Raw genomic sequence first — 18,929 nt, forward strand, 5'->3', positions numbered from 1 at the left:
TTTCCGGGTGCAAGGGGTTAACCAGGAGCGGCTATATGGCTGTCCTTACCCAGCCTGGTAAGTGGCATCAGACAGCGGGCAGGAGCCGGGGAGGAGACTGGCAGCACAGGAAGAGGAACCTGGGCAGCTGCGTCCGGGAACCTTCACCCCAGACTGGCATTGTGTATGCCAGGTGACCCCATATACTGCTATTATATACCAGGTGACCCCATACACTCTTATTATCTATGCCAGGTGACCCCATATACTGCTATTATATACCAGGTGACCCCATACACTCTTATTATCTATGCCAGGTGACCCCATATACTGCTATTATATACCAGGTGACCCCATACACTCTTATTATCTATGCCAGGTGACCCCATATACTGCTATTATATACCAGGTGACCCCATATACTCTTATTATCTATGCCAGGTGACTCCATATACTTCTATTATATACCAGGTGACCCCATATACTCTTATTATCTATGCCAGGTGACTCCATATACTTCTATTATATACCAGGTGACCTCATATACTCTTATTATCTATGCCAGGTGACCCCATATACTGCTATTATATACCAGGTGACCCCATACACTCTTATTATCTATGCCAGGTGACTCCATATACTTCTATTATATACCAGGTGACCCCATATACTCTTATTATCTATGCCAGGCTGCCAGGTGACCCCATACACTCTTTTTACGTATGCCAGGTGGCCCCATATACTCTTATTATGTATGCCAGGTTACCCCCCTTACATATACTCTTATTATGTAAGCCAGGTGACCCCCCCATATACTCTTATTATGAATGCAAGGTGAACACCCCCCCCCCCCCCCATATACTCTATTATGTATGCCAGGTGGCCCCATATACTCTTATTGTGTATGTCAGGCTGCCAGGTGACCCCATACACTCTTATTATGTATGCCAGATGACCCCATATACTCTTATTATGAATGCAAGGTGAACACCCCCTCCCCCCATATACTCTCATTATATATGCCAGGTGACCCCATATACTCCTATTATCTATACCAGGCTGCCAGGTGACCCCATACACTCTTATTATGTATGCCAGGTGACCCCATATACTCTTTTTACGTATGCCAGGTGACCCCATATACTGTTATTATGTATGCCAGGTGACCCCCCCCCCCATATACTATTATTATGTATGCCAGATGACCCCATATACTCTTATTATGTATGCCAAGTGACCCCCATATACTCTTATTATGTATGCCAGGTGAACCCCCCCCATATATTCTTATTATGTATGTCAGGTGACCCCCATATACTCTTATTATATATGCCAGGTGACTCCCATATACCCTTATTTTGTATGCCAGGTGACCCCATATACTCCTATTATCTATGCCAGGCTGCCAGGTGACCCCATACACTCTTATTATGTATGCCAGGTGACCCCATATACTCTTTTTACGTATGCCAGGTGACCCCATATACTGTTATTATGTATGCCAGGTGACCCCCCCCCCCATATACTATTATTATATATGCCAGGTGACCCCAATATACTGTTATTATGTATGCCAGGTGACCCCCATATACTCTTATTATATATGCCAGGTGACCCCCGTATACTGTTATTATGTATGCCAGGTGAAACCCCCCGCCTCATATATTCTTATTATGTATGCCAGGTGACCCCCATATACTCTTATTATATATGCCAGGTGACCCCAATATACTGTTATTATGTATGCCAGGTGACCCCCATATACTCTTATTATATATGCCAGGTGACCCCAATATACTGTTATTATGTATGCCAGGTGACCCCCATATACTCTTATTATATATGCCAGGTGACCCCCATATACTGTTATTATGTATGCCAGGTGAAACCCCCCCGCCTCATATATTCTTATTATGTATGTCAGGTGACCCCCATATACTCTTATTATGTATGCCAAGTGAAACCCCCCATATACTCTTATTATATATGCCAGGTGACCCCCGTATACTGTTATTATGTATGCCAGGTGAAACCCCCCGCCTCATATATTCTTATTATGTATGCCAGGTGACCCCCATATACTCTTATTATATATGCCAGGTGACCCCAATATACTGTTATTATGTATGCCAGGTGACCCCCATATACTCTTATTATATATGCCAGGTGACCCCCATATACTCTTATTATGTATGCCAGGTGAAACCTACCGCCTCATATATTCTTATTATGTATGTCAGGTGACCCCCATATACTCTTATTATGTATGCCAAGTGACACCCCCCATATACTCTTATTATGTATGCCAGGTGACCCTGTATACTGTCATTATGTAAACATAATGTCATTTACAAATTTGTATAGCTTTCTGGCACTAGTTTACTCCTTCTCTAGAGTACCCCTATAAAAGTGCTCAGAGTGGGATGAAAAAATTGTATTGAACTGTTTTTTTCAAATGGCCATTGCTAAGCGCTTTCTGCTCTCCAGCTCTCTCAACCAGTGACTGAGGGTGGGTCACTGCCACCGTGCCACGTCTAATGAAGTGGCCATTTGCTAGATGTCAAGAGGACTGTCGGACTGGGGCACCTTGGGCCCACCAGGGAATTAAATTCTAGGGGCCCATCCTACATATACCAAATATAACCAGCGTCAAACCTTTCACATTACTATAGTGACTTTGCACAGAGCTGTGTGTGTGACCAGCGATGCTAGCTCACTGCTAGTAACTTGTCAGTCACTCTATACAAACAGTATAGCATGCCACTTAATTTTCTTGAAAGTAGAAGTATCATGAAACTAATAAATCTCAGACAGGCAGGGGGGTGCAGGAACATAATCACAAAAGTATACTTACCTGTCCCCGTGCCCTCACAGCACTCCCTTAACAGACGCCGGCCTCCTGCAGCTCCTCCAGCTGCAACGTCACATACTTGGCCGGTGGATCACCTGCTCAGCCAATCAGTGACTGAGACGAAACACCGCTGCAGTCACTGACTGGCTGAGCAGGCAATCCATCAGCTGCTCTGTGACATTGCAGCTGGGGGAGCCAGGGACATACACGAACCCAGGCGAAAATTACTTTTGGCAGCTGTGAGAGAGACACCTGAGAGCAGCACTACGGGGCACAGGGACTGGTAAGTATACTTTCTTTATTATCTTCATGTACCCCCCTGCATACCTGTCATTTGTTAGTTTCTAGAGATAAGCGAACCGGGTTCGGGTTCAAGTCGATCCGAACCCAAACGTTCGGCATTTGATTAGCGGTGGCTACTGAACTGGGATAAAGCTCTAAGGTTGTCTGGAAAACATGGATACAGCCAATGACTATATCCATGATTTCCACATAGCCTTAGGGCTTTATCCAAATTCAGCAGCCACCGCTAATCAAATGCCGAAAGTTCGGGTTCGGATCGACTCGAGCATGCTCGAAGTTCGCTCATCTCTATTAGATTCACAAGACTTCTCTTTTAGGGAATCTGTCAGCTGTGACTCATGTTCCAAACTGCTGACACTGTTAGATGCTGTTAGGTCAAGAAAACACCTGGTACCTTAAATATATTTGTCTGTGCTTCCATAGCATAGAAAATACTTTTATTCTCTGGTACAAAGAGCCAAAAAGGCTTCTCCCTGCTCAATTGACACCAGCAGTCTCCAGCAAGTTTAGTTATGGTAGGCGGAATTACAAATTATTGAACATAACCTGTACATACATATTACATACAAATGTGCAAAATATATACACAGGTATACACAGGTATAAAGAAATGCACATTACCTATATGCATACATAGTAAACATACACACATGCACGATACATACATGAAATTCTTAGGGAATAGATGAAATCCCTGATTTTATAATTTCCCTGCAACATATAAATGATGTATATTTATGGTGGTGTCCATGCTGCTATGATATGCTATGCCACTTTAAAAAAAACTTGCAGATTTAGGTATAAGTTCAACCAAAGAACACAAAATGAAGACACAACACATTGTAATCAGGTGTCAAAGGGTCCCAATTTTATTTAAAATTACATGACACTGAAAATGGCAGACCCCCAACTCACGAAGAGTCACCCTCCAGCACTCAGGTGAGGAAAAACCCCCTGTGGGGGAAACCCCAAGGGAGCCATGGCTGGAGAGTTGCCCCTCCCCTGGGCTTAGAGAGTAATACCATACTATAAACTGGATATGAGAAAGATCTGGCTGCAATATATGTGACCTTATTGATGGCTAGGCGGATGTATTTCTTCTCCCTCACAGATCCAGGTCCACTTCTCAAAAAGGTGGAGACTTGATGAAGGGGTAGTCTAAAGCAGACCACCCCTTTTCCCCTGCTAGAACCTCCAAATTACATCAAGGGTAGGGGGCAGTAGAGTAGTCAAGCTCAAGGTCCTCTGGCGCATCCAAGATGGCACTGATCAGGGCGCGGTGCATTGCTTTATGGAAGCTTCTTTATGACATAAGCGCTTGTCATCACAGTGCATGGTTACCATGGTAACTGCAGGTAAACACTTCTGAAGCATTAACCAAATAATGACTGGCGACGTGCTTTACTGCATAGGTCACTAAACACACTTGTAACCAAGCAAACAACTTATGATACGGCTACACTAAGAACACTAAATAATATAGTTTGATGTGGCCCATAGCAACCAATCACAGCTCAGCTTTTATTTCTCCAATTACTCTTCTAAAACTGTACTTGGTTGCCATGCGCAACTTAGGCAGTCTAATGCTGCGTTTACATGTAACGATTATTGGCCCGATCGTACGATTAGCGATGTCGGATTTACGATTTTTTTTTATAACGATCAGCGTTTAGACGGTTCGATATATCGTACGAAAATTCGCACTGCGATCGTTTTGCGATCGTTTAAGCCTATCTCACACATTGGTTAAATCGGCGAACGACTGTTCACACGGAACGATTTGCGAATTCTTTGCGTACGATGAACGACGATTTGCTCACCTGATGAAAGATCACGATGTACGATTTATCGTGCGTCGTTCGATCGTTCGCTGCGTTTACACGTACGATTATCGTTCCAATTCGACCGTTATCGCGCAAATTCGCACGATAATCGTTACGTGTAAACGCAGCATAACTTGCCCATAGCAACCAATCAAATATCAGCTTTATTTTAAAAGAGCTTGTTATGATATGAAAGGTGAGCTGTGATTGGTTGCTATAGGCGAATCAGACCGTGTTTTGTCTCTGGCAGATTGATAAAGCTGCTCCATTGCTGTGAAAGATGATGATTGAAAACACATGACATCAAGCTTCCCCATAATGCTTTGCAGTCAGTCCTTCCTTTATACCGCCCAACTTTTTGGAGGGACACTTGTGGTTCACAGACATTTCTATACACAACAATTCCCAGCATTTCCTGTCACTCAGTTTAGCATCCCTTGGTATACGGTTATATGCGGCAGATTTGTTAACATGAAGGAGACTGCTGACAATCTGATGTAACTGTATGTGGAAAGGGCCGCCAAAGAGTGTTCTATATCAAGCTGCTGAAATGAAAAGACAAGGAGGGGATCCCTACCTGGATATTTATGATGCCATTTGGTTGGTGAACTCCCAAGTCTCTCAATAAGTTCACCGATCAAAATTCATGTTAAAAACGCAACAGATGTAAGCATTGTGTGAACACAGCCTTCTCCCAGAAACAGCTCCACTCCTGTCCATAGGGTAGCTCTTGCTTAATTATATCCAATAGCCGCCGGCCTCCTGCAGCTCCTTCAGCTGCAATGTCACTGGGAGAGAGAGTGGCGCATGAGGACTGGTGAGTATAGTTTCTTTATTATTTTCCCGGACACCCCTGCCTGCCTGTCGTTTTCTAGTTTCACAAGACTTCTCCTTGTAAGTGCAGACACATTATAGCAGGAATGGAGAGGATGGGAAACACAAGGGCTGACAGAGACTGCAGGGAGCATGAAGGAATGAGCAGGGCAGATGTGGGCACATACATGCAGCACTCTGTCCGGGGAGAGAGGGGTAACAGCTATGAGGAGATTACCTCTACCGTCCTGTCCCCTGATGCAAGCCCCAGCCTGAAGTGTATCTGATGTGATTTGGAAGGGGGGGAGACTTCCTGGGTCAGAGTACAGGGCTGTAGACCCCGCTATGCAGACCATGCCCCTCCTCCACTCACCATCCCACCCAATACACGGAGCTCTTAAGGACGGGGCCAATTTTCCACCTAGAAACCCACATGATTTTTTTTATTTTTCTGGGGGTATTTGTTTTTACGCCATTCGCCCTTGTTTTGCATGTTCCTCAAGTCGTTACGATTTAAACGATATATAACATGTATAACTTTTCTTTTATCTGATGGCCTGTAAAAAATTCAAACCATTGTTAACAAACATACGTTCCTTAAAATCGCTCCATTCCCAGGCTTATAGCGCTTTGGTCTATGGGGCTGTATGAGGTGTCATTTTTTGCACCATGATGTTTACTTTCTATCGGTACCTTAATTGCACATATACGACTTTTTGATCGCTTTTTGTTAAATTTTTTCGGGATTTGATGCGACCAAAAATGCGCAATTTTGCACTATGGGATTTTTTTGCACTTACGCTGTTTACCGTGCGAGATCAGCAATGTGATTAATAGTTCGGGCGATTACGGACACGGCGATAGCAAACATGTCTATTTATTTATTTATTTATTTACTTTTATTTAAAACATGGGAAAGGGGGGTGATTCAGACTTTTATTAGGGGAGGGGGCTTTTTACTAATAACAATACTTTTTTTTTTTTTTTTTTTTTTTTACTCATATACTAGAAGCCTCCCTGGGGTTAGGGTTATTCCCCCTGGGGGACTTCTAGTATATACACTTTGATCTCTCATTGAGATCTTTGCTGTATACTTATACAGCAAAGATCAATGAGATCGGCACTCGTTTGCTTTCGGCTGCTGCAGCTGAAAACAAACGAGTGCCGAGCCAGGGTCGGCGCCATCTTGGAGCGGACCCCGGCCGGCACCACACACGGAGATCGCTCCTCCGGGACAACGTCCCGGAGGAGCGATCTCCCCCACTAGACACCAGGGAACGGCTGCCTCCGGTAATTGGAGGCAGCTGTCAACTTTGACAACTGCCTCCGATTACCTTATTAGCGGGCACGGCGATCGGACCGTGCCTGCTAATAGCCGCGGTCCGGGGCTACACATAGCACCCGGGATCGCTGCGGTTCAGAGCGGGGTCGCCGCGCGGCCCCGCTCTGAACACCTCCTGGGGACATATGATGTACGGGTACGTCATATGTCCTTAAGAGGTGTCCAAGTTAAAATTTTGAAAAACTGTGAGCTCTTCTTGCAAATAGCTCTTAATCAAAGTTACTCTTAAACCAAGGTACCACTACACATTTTTCAAACCACCCCTTTAAATAGCCAGGTAACTTTCTGAAAGAAAGTTACAATGTTTTTCCAAGCCTGGATAACCCTTTTACAGGGAATTACCACTGTCCTGGTCCCATTCCTGCCCGTGGTGCCTCAGACTTGGTCCTTCCCAGACCTCCTCTGTTATTTTGCTGCTATTCTGACTTGTTCCTGGTGCCTATAGCTATATCCATGTTTTCCAGGCAGCATTAGGGCTGCATCTGACTTCTTCAGCCACCGGTACTCGCATAGCGCACGCCCAGCTTAGTTCATCTCTACTGTAGATATTATATACTCTAGACAGATGCATTTCTCCATCTTTTCAGGACTGAGCGCTGGCAGAATGGTGGGCCTCTTCTGAAGACCATATGATAGTCAGTAGCGGTGACAAGAAAAAAGCTCAGACTGTGTGGTGCAAAATAAAAACCATCAATATCTTCAGCATTTTTGTAAGGATCAGTTCTATTTGTGGCTTTTGAAGCATGAATTATTGAACTTATTTCAGCTGTAAAACCACTAGGAAAAATCGACAGAGAACGTTGTGTCTCGGCTTCACAGGCAAATAAACATAAATAGCCGCATAGCTGATGCTGACCTTTTCGTCTGTGCCATAATGTAGTTCTGCTCTTTCCAAATATATCTAACATAGGATGGACCCCGGGTCTTCTGTACAGTATACAGGTAAAGGTTAATGATAACAATTACTCAACAACTCAAAAATAACAACAGTTTCCCATTAAAGGGGTATTCTACTCAAACATAACTTTTGATAAGTTGCTGCCCTTGGTGAGACTAACAATACCTTCCATACTTTTTATTATCTATTCAGTCTCCTTCCCCCAGTTCTCAGTTGCTGATTTCTGCTGAAGACACAAAATCTGTGTGTGAGCTTTTCTGTCTGCCTCCCCCTCCTCCCCCTTCCCTTCTGAGATGTAAAAGTCCCTGGCAGGCTGTATCTGCCACATTGTAGCTAGGAGGGTTATTCTGAGGTCAAGTTGCTGATGAACTGACTGTGATTATCCCTCCCAGCATTACAAAGAAGCTACAATGTTGCAGAAAAAGCCTGCAAGGGACTTGTTTACATGAGCCATCTCAGAAGGGAGGGAAAAGGATGGGGAGACAGAGAGAAAAGCTCACATACAGATATTTGTATCTTCAGCAGAAAGCAGCAGCTAAGAATCGGGGGAAGCAGACTGAATAAATAATAACAAGTATGGAAGGAATTGTTAGTCTCACCATGGGCAACAACATATCAAAAGTTATGTTTCAGTAGAATATCCTTTTAAGGCTATGATCATGAACATTACTTCTGGCCATTGTTGTTAACGATCTTTGTTCTTTACGATCTTTAGTACGCCTAATTGTAGCACATATTAACCACATAAACATGCCACTAATTCACACACCAAAAAAACAATATAGGGGTAGGTGGGGTCCCATTTACATTTTATTTAGCTTTTGTTGCAGGTACACGTTAGGAATACTGGCAAAAAAGGTATATTAAAGGTATAGTTCAGCAAAAATGTGAAAATTCTTTCAAATCAACTGGGCCAAGGAAATGCCAGAGATTTGTAATTTACTTCTATAAAAAAAAATCTTGTCTTATCAGCTGCTGTATCATGTCCTGCAGGAAATGGTATTCTTTCCAGTCTGGAGAGCAGGAGAGGTTTTCTATGGGGATTTGCTACTACTCTGGACAGTTCCTGTCATGGACAAAGGTGGCAGCAGAGAGCACTGAGTCAGAGGATACACCACTTCCTGCAGGACACAAAACTTTAAACTTTTTTGTGCAACACTAAAAAGCATGGGAAAATAGCACATAGCCTCTATCAGACTTTGTAGAAAACTCAGCTTGCCTGTCTCAGTATAGATTGGTATATCTCTTTGCTAATATCCAAACACATACTAGTGACAAAAGGGAGGTATGAATGGGGCCTATGAAACATCATGCACATTTCTCACTCTCCAATTCTATTCTATCTGCCTGCAGCCACCACTAGGGGGAGCTTAGATTTAATATTGAGTTCTTTGGTAAGGCGGGTTTCACACACAGCAGTTTTTTGGAAACCAGCTGCTGAGTCAAGGCCAGAAGTGAATCCAGTAGGAAGCAGAAGTATACGTCCTTCCTCTTATTTCTTGTTCCTTTTTAATCCACATTTAACAAAAACTGCCGTGTGAAACTAACCTTAACCCCTTAACGACATCGGGCGTAAACTTACGCCCTTGCGCCCTGGTACTTGGCGCATCAGGGCGTAAATTTACGCCCGATGTTTCCCCGATCGCTGCGTGTTCGCACACAGCGATCAGGGAAGATGGCCTGCTATAAATCATAGCAGGCCATCTTAGCTTCACGGCACTGGGGGTGGTTAACACCCCCCGTGCTTACGATCGCCGCTATAGGCTGATCAATTCAGATCAGCCAATAGCGGCGATCGGAACCTTTCCGGGTCATCGGTGACCCGATGACCCGGAAAAAAATGGCGGTCGGTGCTGTCCGAGGACGGCACCGACCGCCATTACTGTAAAAAGTAATGGTGATCGCCGTGCCACCGGCCCGATCGCCGTGAACGGCCGGCCGGCCGTTCACGGCGATCGGGCCGGTGGCACGGCGATCAGAGTCCCACAAAATAGTAAATACCTGCCCTGGACCCCTCAGCTAGGTAGCCGAGGGGTCCAGAGCAGGTATTTGTACATTACTCACCTGTCCCGGGCTCCTGATCGGCGTCTTCCGGGTTTGCGGCGTCCTCGTCTTCGTTCGGGTCTTCGGCTTCCTCCGTGACGTCACGTTCGGCTTCTCTCGGCTATTTTCGGCTCCAGCGTCGGCTTTTTCCGTATTTTGCGCTCTGCTGCCCTCTAGCGGCTGATATGTGTAATACACTTATCAGCAGCTACAGGGATGTTCAGAATGTAGAAAGTTTTTTTTTTTTTTTTTTTCTATTTTCCGCACCCTATCGCCGCTGAGTGTTGATCAGCATTGCACGAATCAGCTAATCAGCAACTCCTCCTTTTTGGCGTAGGGTGTTTTTTTTCTATATTCTACCGCCACGGTCTGCTTATAAGTGCCGCACATAAGTGCGGCATTTATCAGCAACTCCTTTGTTGGCGTAGGGTTTTTTTTAATACTTACTGTAAAAAAACACGTAAAAAAACACTACATTACACCACACTACATTGAATAAAGTTTGACACTACACCACTACATACCCCATATACTAGTCCCCATATAAAGATGGCCCCCAGGGTGTTTTCGTGTCGGACGCATACGTTATTATTGCCTCCGACACCGAAACAGCCAGTGAGGATGAATGGGGGGATCCTTCTTTCCTCCATTCATCCTCATCATCCTCATCATCCAGTGACATGTCTGGGGGGTAGTGTAGCGTACGCTGCCCCCCAGACACGTCTTTTCCGCCAGTACCGTCCCAATAAGAGATCACGGTATGGTGTGAAATTCTACAAACTGAGTGAGCGTACCTCAGGGTACACTTACAGATTTAGGGTACGTGCACACTGCGGAATGGCGAAGGATAACCCTTTGTGCATTCCGCAGCTGGCACCCACCGGGGGACTGATGCGGGCGCATGTCTCCACCCGTGTCATAGACTCCATGTTATGCACGGGCGGATTCCATCGTCCGTCCAAAGAATGAACACGTTGGACAGAGAGCGGAATCCGCCCGTGCATAGAATGGAGTCTATGACATGGACAGAGACGCGCGCCTCCATCAGTCCGCCGGTGGGTGCCAGCTGTGGAATGCACGAAGGGTTATCTGTCGCGATTCCACAGTGTGCACGTACCCTTAGAGTGTATGTAGGAAGGGACACCCAAATCCAGCCCCCAGATGCCCCCTCCCCCCCCCCCCATCCTCGGAACAAGTGGGAAGATCGTCCGGGAACTGATCTTCCCACTGCTGGATAAAGGTCACCACCTGTACGGGGATAACTTTTATACCAGCGCCCCCTCTTCCGGTCCCTCGCTGCCCTGTAGCTTGCATCACGATCCGAAAATATCAGAAGTAGTAATAGCGCCCTAATATTTAGCAGCCATGGAGCGGACCCAGCGCTTCTGGATATGAAGGACCCCGGATCGCACCAGGACAACATTTTCCAGGTGACGTCCCCCACACTGGAAAACAGGAGACCCCAGAAGAAGTGCAGAGTGTGGGGTAACAGGGGGATCAGAAAGGACGTCATTTTCCAGTGTGACACCTGTCCTGATCCCCCCGGCCTCTGCATACTGGATCGCTCCAAGGTGCACCACACGTCACTGGGGTTCTACATTATCTAAATTCTGTCCCTTATTCCTATTTCAGGGGTCACGTTGATCCAGGGATTATTCTGATCGCCATTATGGAGTCGGGAAGGAATTTTTCCCCTATGATGAGGCTACTGTCGTCTGCCTCACGAGGGGTTTTTGCCTTCCTCTGGATCAACACAGGTTGAATTTGATGGACACCTGTCATTTCCAACCTTATAAACTAATAATTGGCCTAATACCCCCAAATAAATTAGAATTGTCCCTTTTCCCCAGCTAAGTAGGTATGGCCGCCATTCCCATTAGAGGATGCCATGATGCAATTATAAAGCCTCTGTGCGGCCAGGACAGTAGAAACCCCCCACAAGTGACCCCATTCTGGAAACTACACCCGATAAGGAATCTAACAAGGGGGGCAGCGGGTATATGGCCCCCTGGTGACGGCCACATTTGGGACGTGAAAATGAAAAAAATTGTATTTTTTATTTTCTCGGCACATGTTCTACGTAAGTGCCCGTCACCAGTGGGGTCCATATGCTCACTGCACCCCTTGTTAGATTCCTTATGGGGTGTAGTTCCCAGAATGGAGTCACTTGTCGGGGGTTTCTACTGACCTGGCAGCACAGGAGCTTTGTAATTGCGACATGGCCTCCATCCTCCATTCCAGCCTCTAAATGGCGCTCTGTCCCTTTGGTGGCTTGCCCTGGGCCCATATAGCACATTATACCCACATGTGGGGTATTTTCGTACTCAGGGGAAACTACCCTACACGTTTTGTGTTCATTTTCTTTTTTAACCCCTTGTGGAAATGGAAAAAAATCAAGGCTAGACCAACATTTAGTGTAATTTTTGTAAAATTTTTACTCTAAATCATTAATCTTGTCATGATTTTTTCATTTTCACAAGGGGTTAAAAGATAAAAAAAAACATTTAATGTGTAGCGCAATTTCCCCTGAGTACGGAAATACCCCACATGTGGACATAAAGCGCCATGCGGGTGCAGGGTAAGCCTCTTGAAGGGACGGAGCGCCATTTGGTTTTTGAAGGCTGGATTTGGAATGGATTTCGAGGGGCCATGTTGCATTCAAAAGGCCCCTGTGTTGCCAAGACAGTTGAAACCCCCCACAAGTGACTCCATTATGGAAACTGCACCCCTCAAGGAATGTAACAAGGGGTGTAGTGAGCATATGGACCCCACTGGTGACGGACTCAAATGTGGAACAATGTGGCGTGAAAATGAAATATTAAATTTTTTACACTATAATGTTGGTTTAGCCTTGAATTTATCATTTTCACAAGGGGTTAAAAGAGGGAAAAAAAACAAAATGTGTAGAGCAATTTCCCCCGAGTCCGTAAATACCCCACATGTGGACATAAAGCGCCATGTGGGTGCAGGGCAAGCCTCCGAAGGGAAGGAGCGCCATTTGGATTTTGGAGGTTGGATTTGGCTAGAATGGATGATGAACGCCATGTTGCATTTACAGAGCCCTCGTGCTGCCAAAACACTGGACACCCCCCACAAGTGACCCCATTCTGGAAACTGCACCCCTCAGGGAATCTAACAAGGGGTGCAGTGAGGATATGGACCCCTTGATGACGGCCACATTTGTGCCATGAAAGTGAAAAAATGAAATTTTTCCCTTTCACGTCACATTGTTCCACATTTGTGCTCGTCACCAGTGGGGTCCATATGCTCACTGTGCCCCTTGTTAGATTCCTTGAGGGGTGTAGTTTCCAGAATGGAGTCACTTGTGGGGGGTTTCCAGTGTCTTCGCAGCACGAGGGCTCTGTAAATGCGACATGGCCCTTGAAATCCTTTTCAGTGAAATTCAGCTTCCAAAAGCCAATTGGCGCTCCTTCCCTTTGGAGGCTCGTCCTGCGCCCCCTTGGCACTTTATCGCCACATGTGGGGTATTTCCGTACTCGGGAGAAACTGCGCTACACATTTTTTGTCTTTTTTTCCCTCTTATCCCTTTAAGAAAATGAAAAATTGAAGGCTAGAACAACATTTTAGTGTAAAAATTTTTTTTTTCTTTTTTCAAGCCATATTGTTCTGAAAATCTGTGAAGCACCTGTGGGGTCCAGATGCTCACCGCACCCCTTGTTACATTCCTTGAGGGGTGTAGTTTTCTAAATGTTTTCCCTTTAGGGGTGTTTTTTAGGTTTTGGCACCCCAGAGCCTCTGCCAACCTGAAGTGGTACAGTCAGAAATGACCAAATATAACGGAGGCGTTGAAATTCACTAGGCGCTCCCTTATATCTGAGGCTTGTGGTTGCGTCAAATAGCGCAATAGGGTCACATATGGGGTATTTCTATAAACTGCAGAAACGGGACAATAATTATTGGGGTGCATTTCTCTGGTGATAGGTTTATAATTATGAAAAATATTGGATTACAATAAAATCTCTGCACAGAAAATTAAAATTTTCAAATTCCTTACACACTTAGCTTTTATTTCTGTGACTCCCCTAAAGGGTTAAAACACTTTCTGGATGTGCTTTTGTAGAGTTTGGGGGGTGCAGTTTCTGAAATGGGGTGCTTTGTGGGGCTTTCTAACACACAGGCCCCTCAAATACACTTTAAACCTGAACAGGTCCCTAAAAATATCTGATTTTGAAATTTTACTGAAAATTTGGAAATTTGCTGCTAATGTTTTAAGCTTCCTATTTTTCTAAAAAAAATGAAAGATAGTTTAATAAATGCCGCCAACATAAAGTAGACATGTTGCTAATGCTATTTAATATATAATTTATGTGGTATAACCACTTTCTGTATACGCAAAAAAGTTTCAAAGTTGGAAAAATGCATTTTTTCACATTTTTTCACATTATTTGGGTTTTTTTCATAAAGATTTGTTATGAGTATCGACTCCAATTTACCAGAAATGTAAAGTACAATATGTCACGAGAAAACAATCTCAGAATCAGCCGGATAGGTAAAAGCATCCCGAAGTTATTAATGAATAAAGTGACACTGGTCATATTCATAAAATTTGTCTCTGTCATTAAGGCCATTTCAGGCTCTGTCCTTAAGGGGTTAAAGTGTCACTGTTGGTTTTTTTGTTTAGTTTTTTTGCAGAAATCAATAGTCCAGACGATTTTAAAAAACTTTGTAATTGGGTTTATTAGGCAAATATGCAATTATCTCCATTCAAAAATACTTTCCCCAGATTCCCCCCTCAGAGGAGATAGCTGGAGATGTAGCTGTAAATGAACTCTTTGTTGTCCTGTCTTGGTGTCTCATCTCCCTCCAGCCCTCCCCTCTCCATAGAGAACCATGAAGACAGGGGGAGAGATTCATACTGCTTTTTTATTTTAAAAATACTAATAATACCAATTACAAAGTTTCTGCAAATCGCCTGGACTATTGATTTCTGCAAAAAAAATTAAATGAAACGACAGGTACACTTTAACCCCTAGGTACCGGTACGTCCTGGAAGTCTGTCCCCAGATGACCCTGGACGTACCGGTACATCCTGAGCTATGAAGCGCGCTCCGGAGCGCCTCACCGTTAATGACGCGCTACAGCGTGACATCAACTCCTTAAACGCCGCCGCGGCATTTAAGTGTAAGTGACAGGGGGAGTCCCCTGTCACTTACCGATCGGGACCCCCGCCGTGTGACTGCGGGGGTCCCGATTGTTAAAACAGACCGCTGGAGGTCTCTCACCTGCCTCCGTGCGGTCCGATCGGCGCTCTGGTCACTGAGCCTGCACAGGCAAGCTCAATGAACAGATCGCCTATCACACATAGGCATAGCATTGATCAGTGTCTGCAATCAAAGTTATGAATGTACAAGTCCCCCAAAGGGACTTAAAATGTGTAAAAAAAAAAAAAAGGTTAAAATCACCAACACACTGCCCCAAAACCCCTCCCCCAATAAAAGTTTAAATCACCCCCCTTTCCCATTATATAAATAAAACATATAAAAATAGATAAACATATAATATATCGTAGCGTGCGTAATTGTCCGATCTATTAAAATATAACAAGCGTCATTGCGAACGGCGTAGACGATTTTATTTTACATTATATATAAAAAAAATTAATAAAAAGTGATCAAAACGTCCGATCTTCACAAATATGGTATTAATAAAAACCAGAGCTCTAGGTGAAAAAATAAAACCGTTAAAAGCGTCACAATAGGGCTATTTTATTTATATTTAATTGCCAAAAAAAAAGGATTTCCTTAAAAAAAAACAAAAAAAAAACGATTTCACCTATTTATATCTTCATAAATAATATATTTGGGATTCCGTCATACATGTTATGGTAAAATGAAAGACGCCATTACACAGTACAACTATTCTTGTAACAAATCAGCCATTACATGGCTTGTAGATAGAAAACTGAAAGTGCTAGAGCTCTTAGAAGGGGAGAAGGGAAAAATGAAAGCGCAAAGATCAAAATTTGCGTGGTCCACTGGGTCATTTTGGGCCTGGTCCTCAAAGGGTTAATGTTCTATGTGGTATCAAACAATTTCTCTCTATATGATAACCGTGGGATTCTTAACATTTGTGAGTTAAGCATAAATGATTTTTTACCCCCAGAAAAACAACTCTAAAGTCTGATGAGGGCCTGGCATCGCCATATATTGGCTAGTAAAGTCCACGTATAACGTTTGGGAAGTGCTGATGTACAGTTCGGGGTGGCTTTTGCCACTTGTCTTCAGGTTTTGTTTCATTAGCTCAAAAGTGGACACTGTTCTGGCAGCAAAAGGCAAAAAAAATGTATAACAATGTTTATATATATATACAGTATATATATATGTATATATATATATATATATATATATATATATATATATATATATAGTTACTTATTGATTTTTGGCTGTTCTATCCCAGAAACCTTCTAAGCGGTCCCGGATCTTCTTGTTTACAAGCTGTACAGTGAATTGATCGTATTTCATGGTTTTGTACTGTGACAATCCTCTAGATGTCAGAAAGTGTTGGCATCCAAAACCTCTCAATATAGCAGTATCCCAGCAGGTGCCTTATCTACAGCTATAGTGTTTGTGGAGGGGGGGGGGGGGCACCCAAGTGTTTGTGATACCTACAGGAGCTTTAGTCTGTGTGCAACATTCATGACATACTAATAATACATTGATAAAGAGAATAGAGTGCCCTGGGTTATGAGGAAAGATTTTAAGATTTACATTTATTTAGACTTAGGCAGGGCTGTGTAGTCGGTAAGCCGCATCTCCAACTCCAACTCTGACTCCTGAATTTTATCAGGACCGACTCCGACTCCTGCTCCTTCATAAATGGCCGGACAGATACCAGGGGAGTTATTTATCACACTGGCTCAGCAGCTTCTCCCTAATGTCCTACATGATCCTGGGGCGACTTCTGCCGACATCTTCTATGTTTCTAATATTCATCATGCACAAAGATGCACTGCTAACAATGCCAGATACCTGTGATATAGAGGGGTCACACAGTGATATAAAGGGGTCACACATAGTGATATAGAGTGGGCACGGGGATGGTTAAATAGGACTTCTTTATTATGAACCAACCCCCCCTTCCCTGAATGCAGCCATAGCATACACACACACAGCTGTCATCCCGCTGCGAGTATGTAAGCGGCAGCCCCCATAACCCCCCGCGGCCCGATGCATACATTACCCGGTCCGTGCTCCAGCCGTGGCTCCCAGTATCTGGGCGTCATGCTTAGCCAATCAGTGCACTGTGGCGGGACAGCGCCGGGGAGTCAGGATGCCGGGGAGTTAAGAGGAAAAAAAAAAGAAAAAGAGTCTACAAACAGGAAGTGCCGTGTTTTCCATGATAAAAAAAAAATGATGCATGTATATTGTAAACATGCCTTATTTCACATTTACAGTTAAAGCGGAACTATCAGTAAATTAGACAAATGTAACCTGCTGATAGCTCCCTATTGTGCACATGGCACAGAGGAGGAAGGTATGTCTCTTACCTTCACCTCCGCTGCACAATCTCCATGCTTTTAGCAGTGTAATCCTTGGTCTGGAGCACCGTTAGGAGCACTACCCCCCCCTCCACTCCATTGATTGTCATTAGAAGGAGCACGCCAGCTCGCACTGTGGGGGCAAGACAGTGCTCCCAGAGGTGCCCCATGTGCAGTAGGGGGCTATTAGCAGGTCAGATTTGTCTTTAATTAGTTAGCCTTTAATTTAGATTTTAAAAAGTTATAACAACAGTGACACTTTAAGAAAAGACATATAAGAGGGGAATATTGGGAGGGGGGGGATATAAATGGCCAAAACAAAAAATAAGCTAAAAAGTTGTTCCATGTAAAATCCTCTATAAAAGGAAAGGGACCAATGTTTTTATTTATTGGATTTGCACTCTAATTCACCCCCCTCCAATTCACGTTCAGCCTCTAACTCTTTTACATCAGCCTTCAGAAGTTGTTTTCCCCACTTTGTATTGTATGACCATGAATCATATTGTCATATTCCACCCATATCAAAAATCATATAAAAAAAAAAAGAGAGAGAAAAACAGTAGATGTGTATTCTTTAGCTACACGATAGATAAAGCCGTTTCTCCTGATTGTATATCACTGTGCTCACTTCTTTGTATACCGACCTTCTCTCCTTTCTGACCAGCCTCCATCTTTAACTTCATGTTACATACTTCCCTTCCTCTGTGCCGCTAGAGCGAGTCTCATCTTGGCCTGGCGGTAGAACACTATAATAATCCATACGTCTATATTGTCCTAAAAATGCTGAGAGATATACAAACCAGGAAGACTAAACTGTCATCTCCTCTATTATATCTGTGTGACAGGAGCTGTATAATCTTCATCAGTAACTGCAATAGGAGCGTATTCCATCATGGAGAACTTGTGTGCAGATTCATCATACAGGAGCTGCTAGTAGCTGAGATGGTGATCTAATCAAAAGCACAGAAACACATGGGATTTCCACGGGGTCACTCTGAGATCCCATGACCCAATGGAAGGAAAGAATTCCAGGAACTTTCAGATGGAAAGGAATAATTATATCAATTACCTACATAATGAATAAAAATACCCTTTTTAGGAATGCTTTTTATTTTTTTCTTTGCATTTTCAATATGGCTATCTATAGTTAAAACAAAAATCCTGAATTATTGTACTCTTCACATTGACCATAGAGTCTAATAAAGGCATTGTCTATAAAGTCTACATACATACAATATGACTTAGATACACTATGATAAAAATCATGCTTTAAATGTGAGAAAATAAAAATGCTTGTAAAAAAAAAAACTATATGAAAACTAGTGTACATGAATGCTAAAGAAATTGCGCGCGTGAACAAGGCCTTAGGAAAGGGA

General features: G+C 43.7%; 1 long non-coding RNA gene across 1 annotated transcript; it reads left to right on the forward strand.

The window, feature by feature from the left end:
- The first annotated feature begins 63 nt into the window (after positions 1-63).
- On the forward strand, positions 64-18,772 carry LOC138785494 (uncharacterized). Its single transcript, XR_011362112.1, has 2 exons — positions 64-202; positions 18,399-18,772. It is a non-coding gene; the product is annotated as an uncharacterized lncRNA (long non-coding RNA).
- The last annotated feature ends 157 nt before the right edge of the window (positions 18,773-18,929 follow it).

Source organism: Dendropsophus ebraccatus, chromosome 3, assembly GCF_027789765.1.
Source record: "Dendropsophus ebraccatus isolate aDenEbr1 chromosome 3, aDenEbr1.pat, whole genome shotgun sequence".
NCBI lineage: Eukaryota > Metazoa > Chordata > Amphibia > Anura > Hylidae > Dendropsophus > Dendropsophus ebraccatus.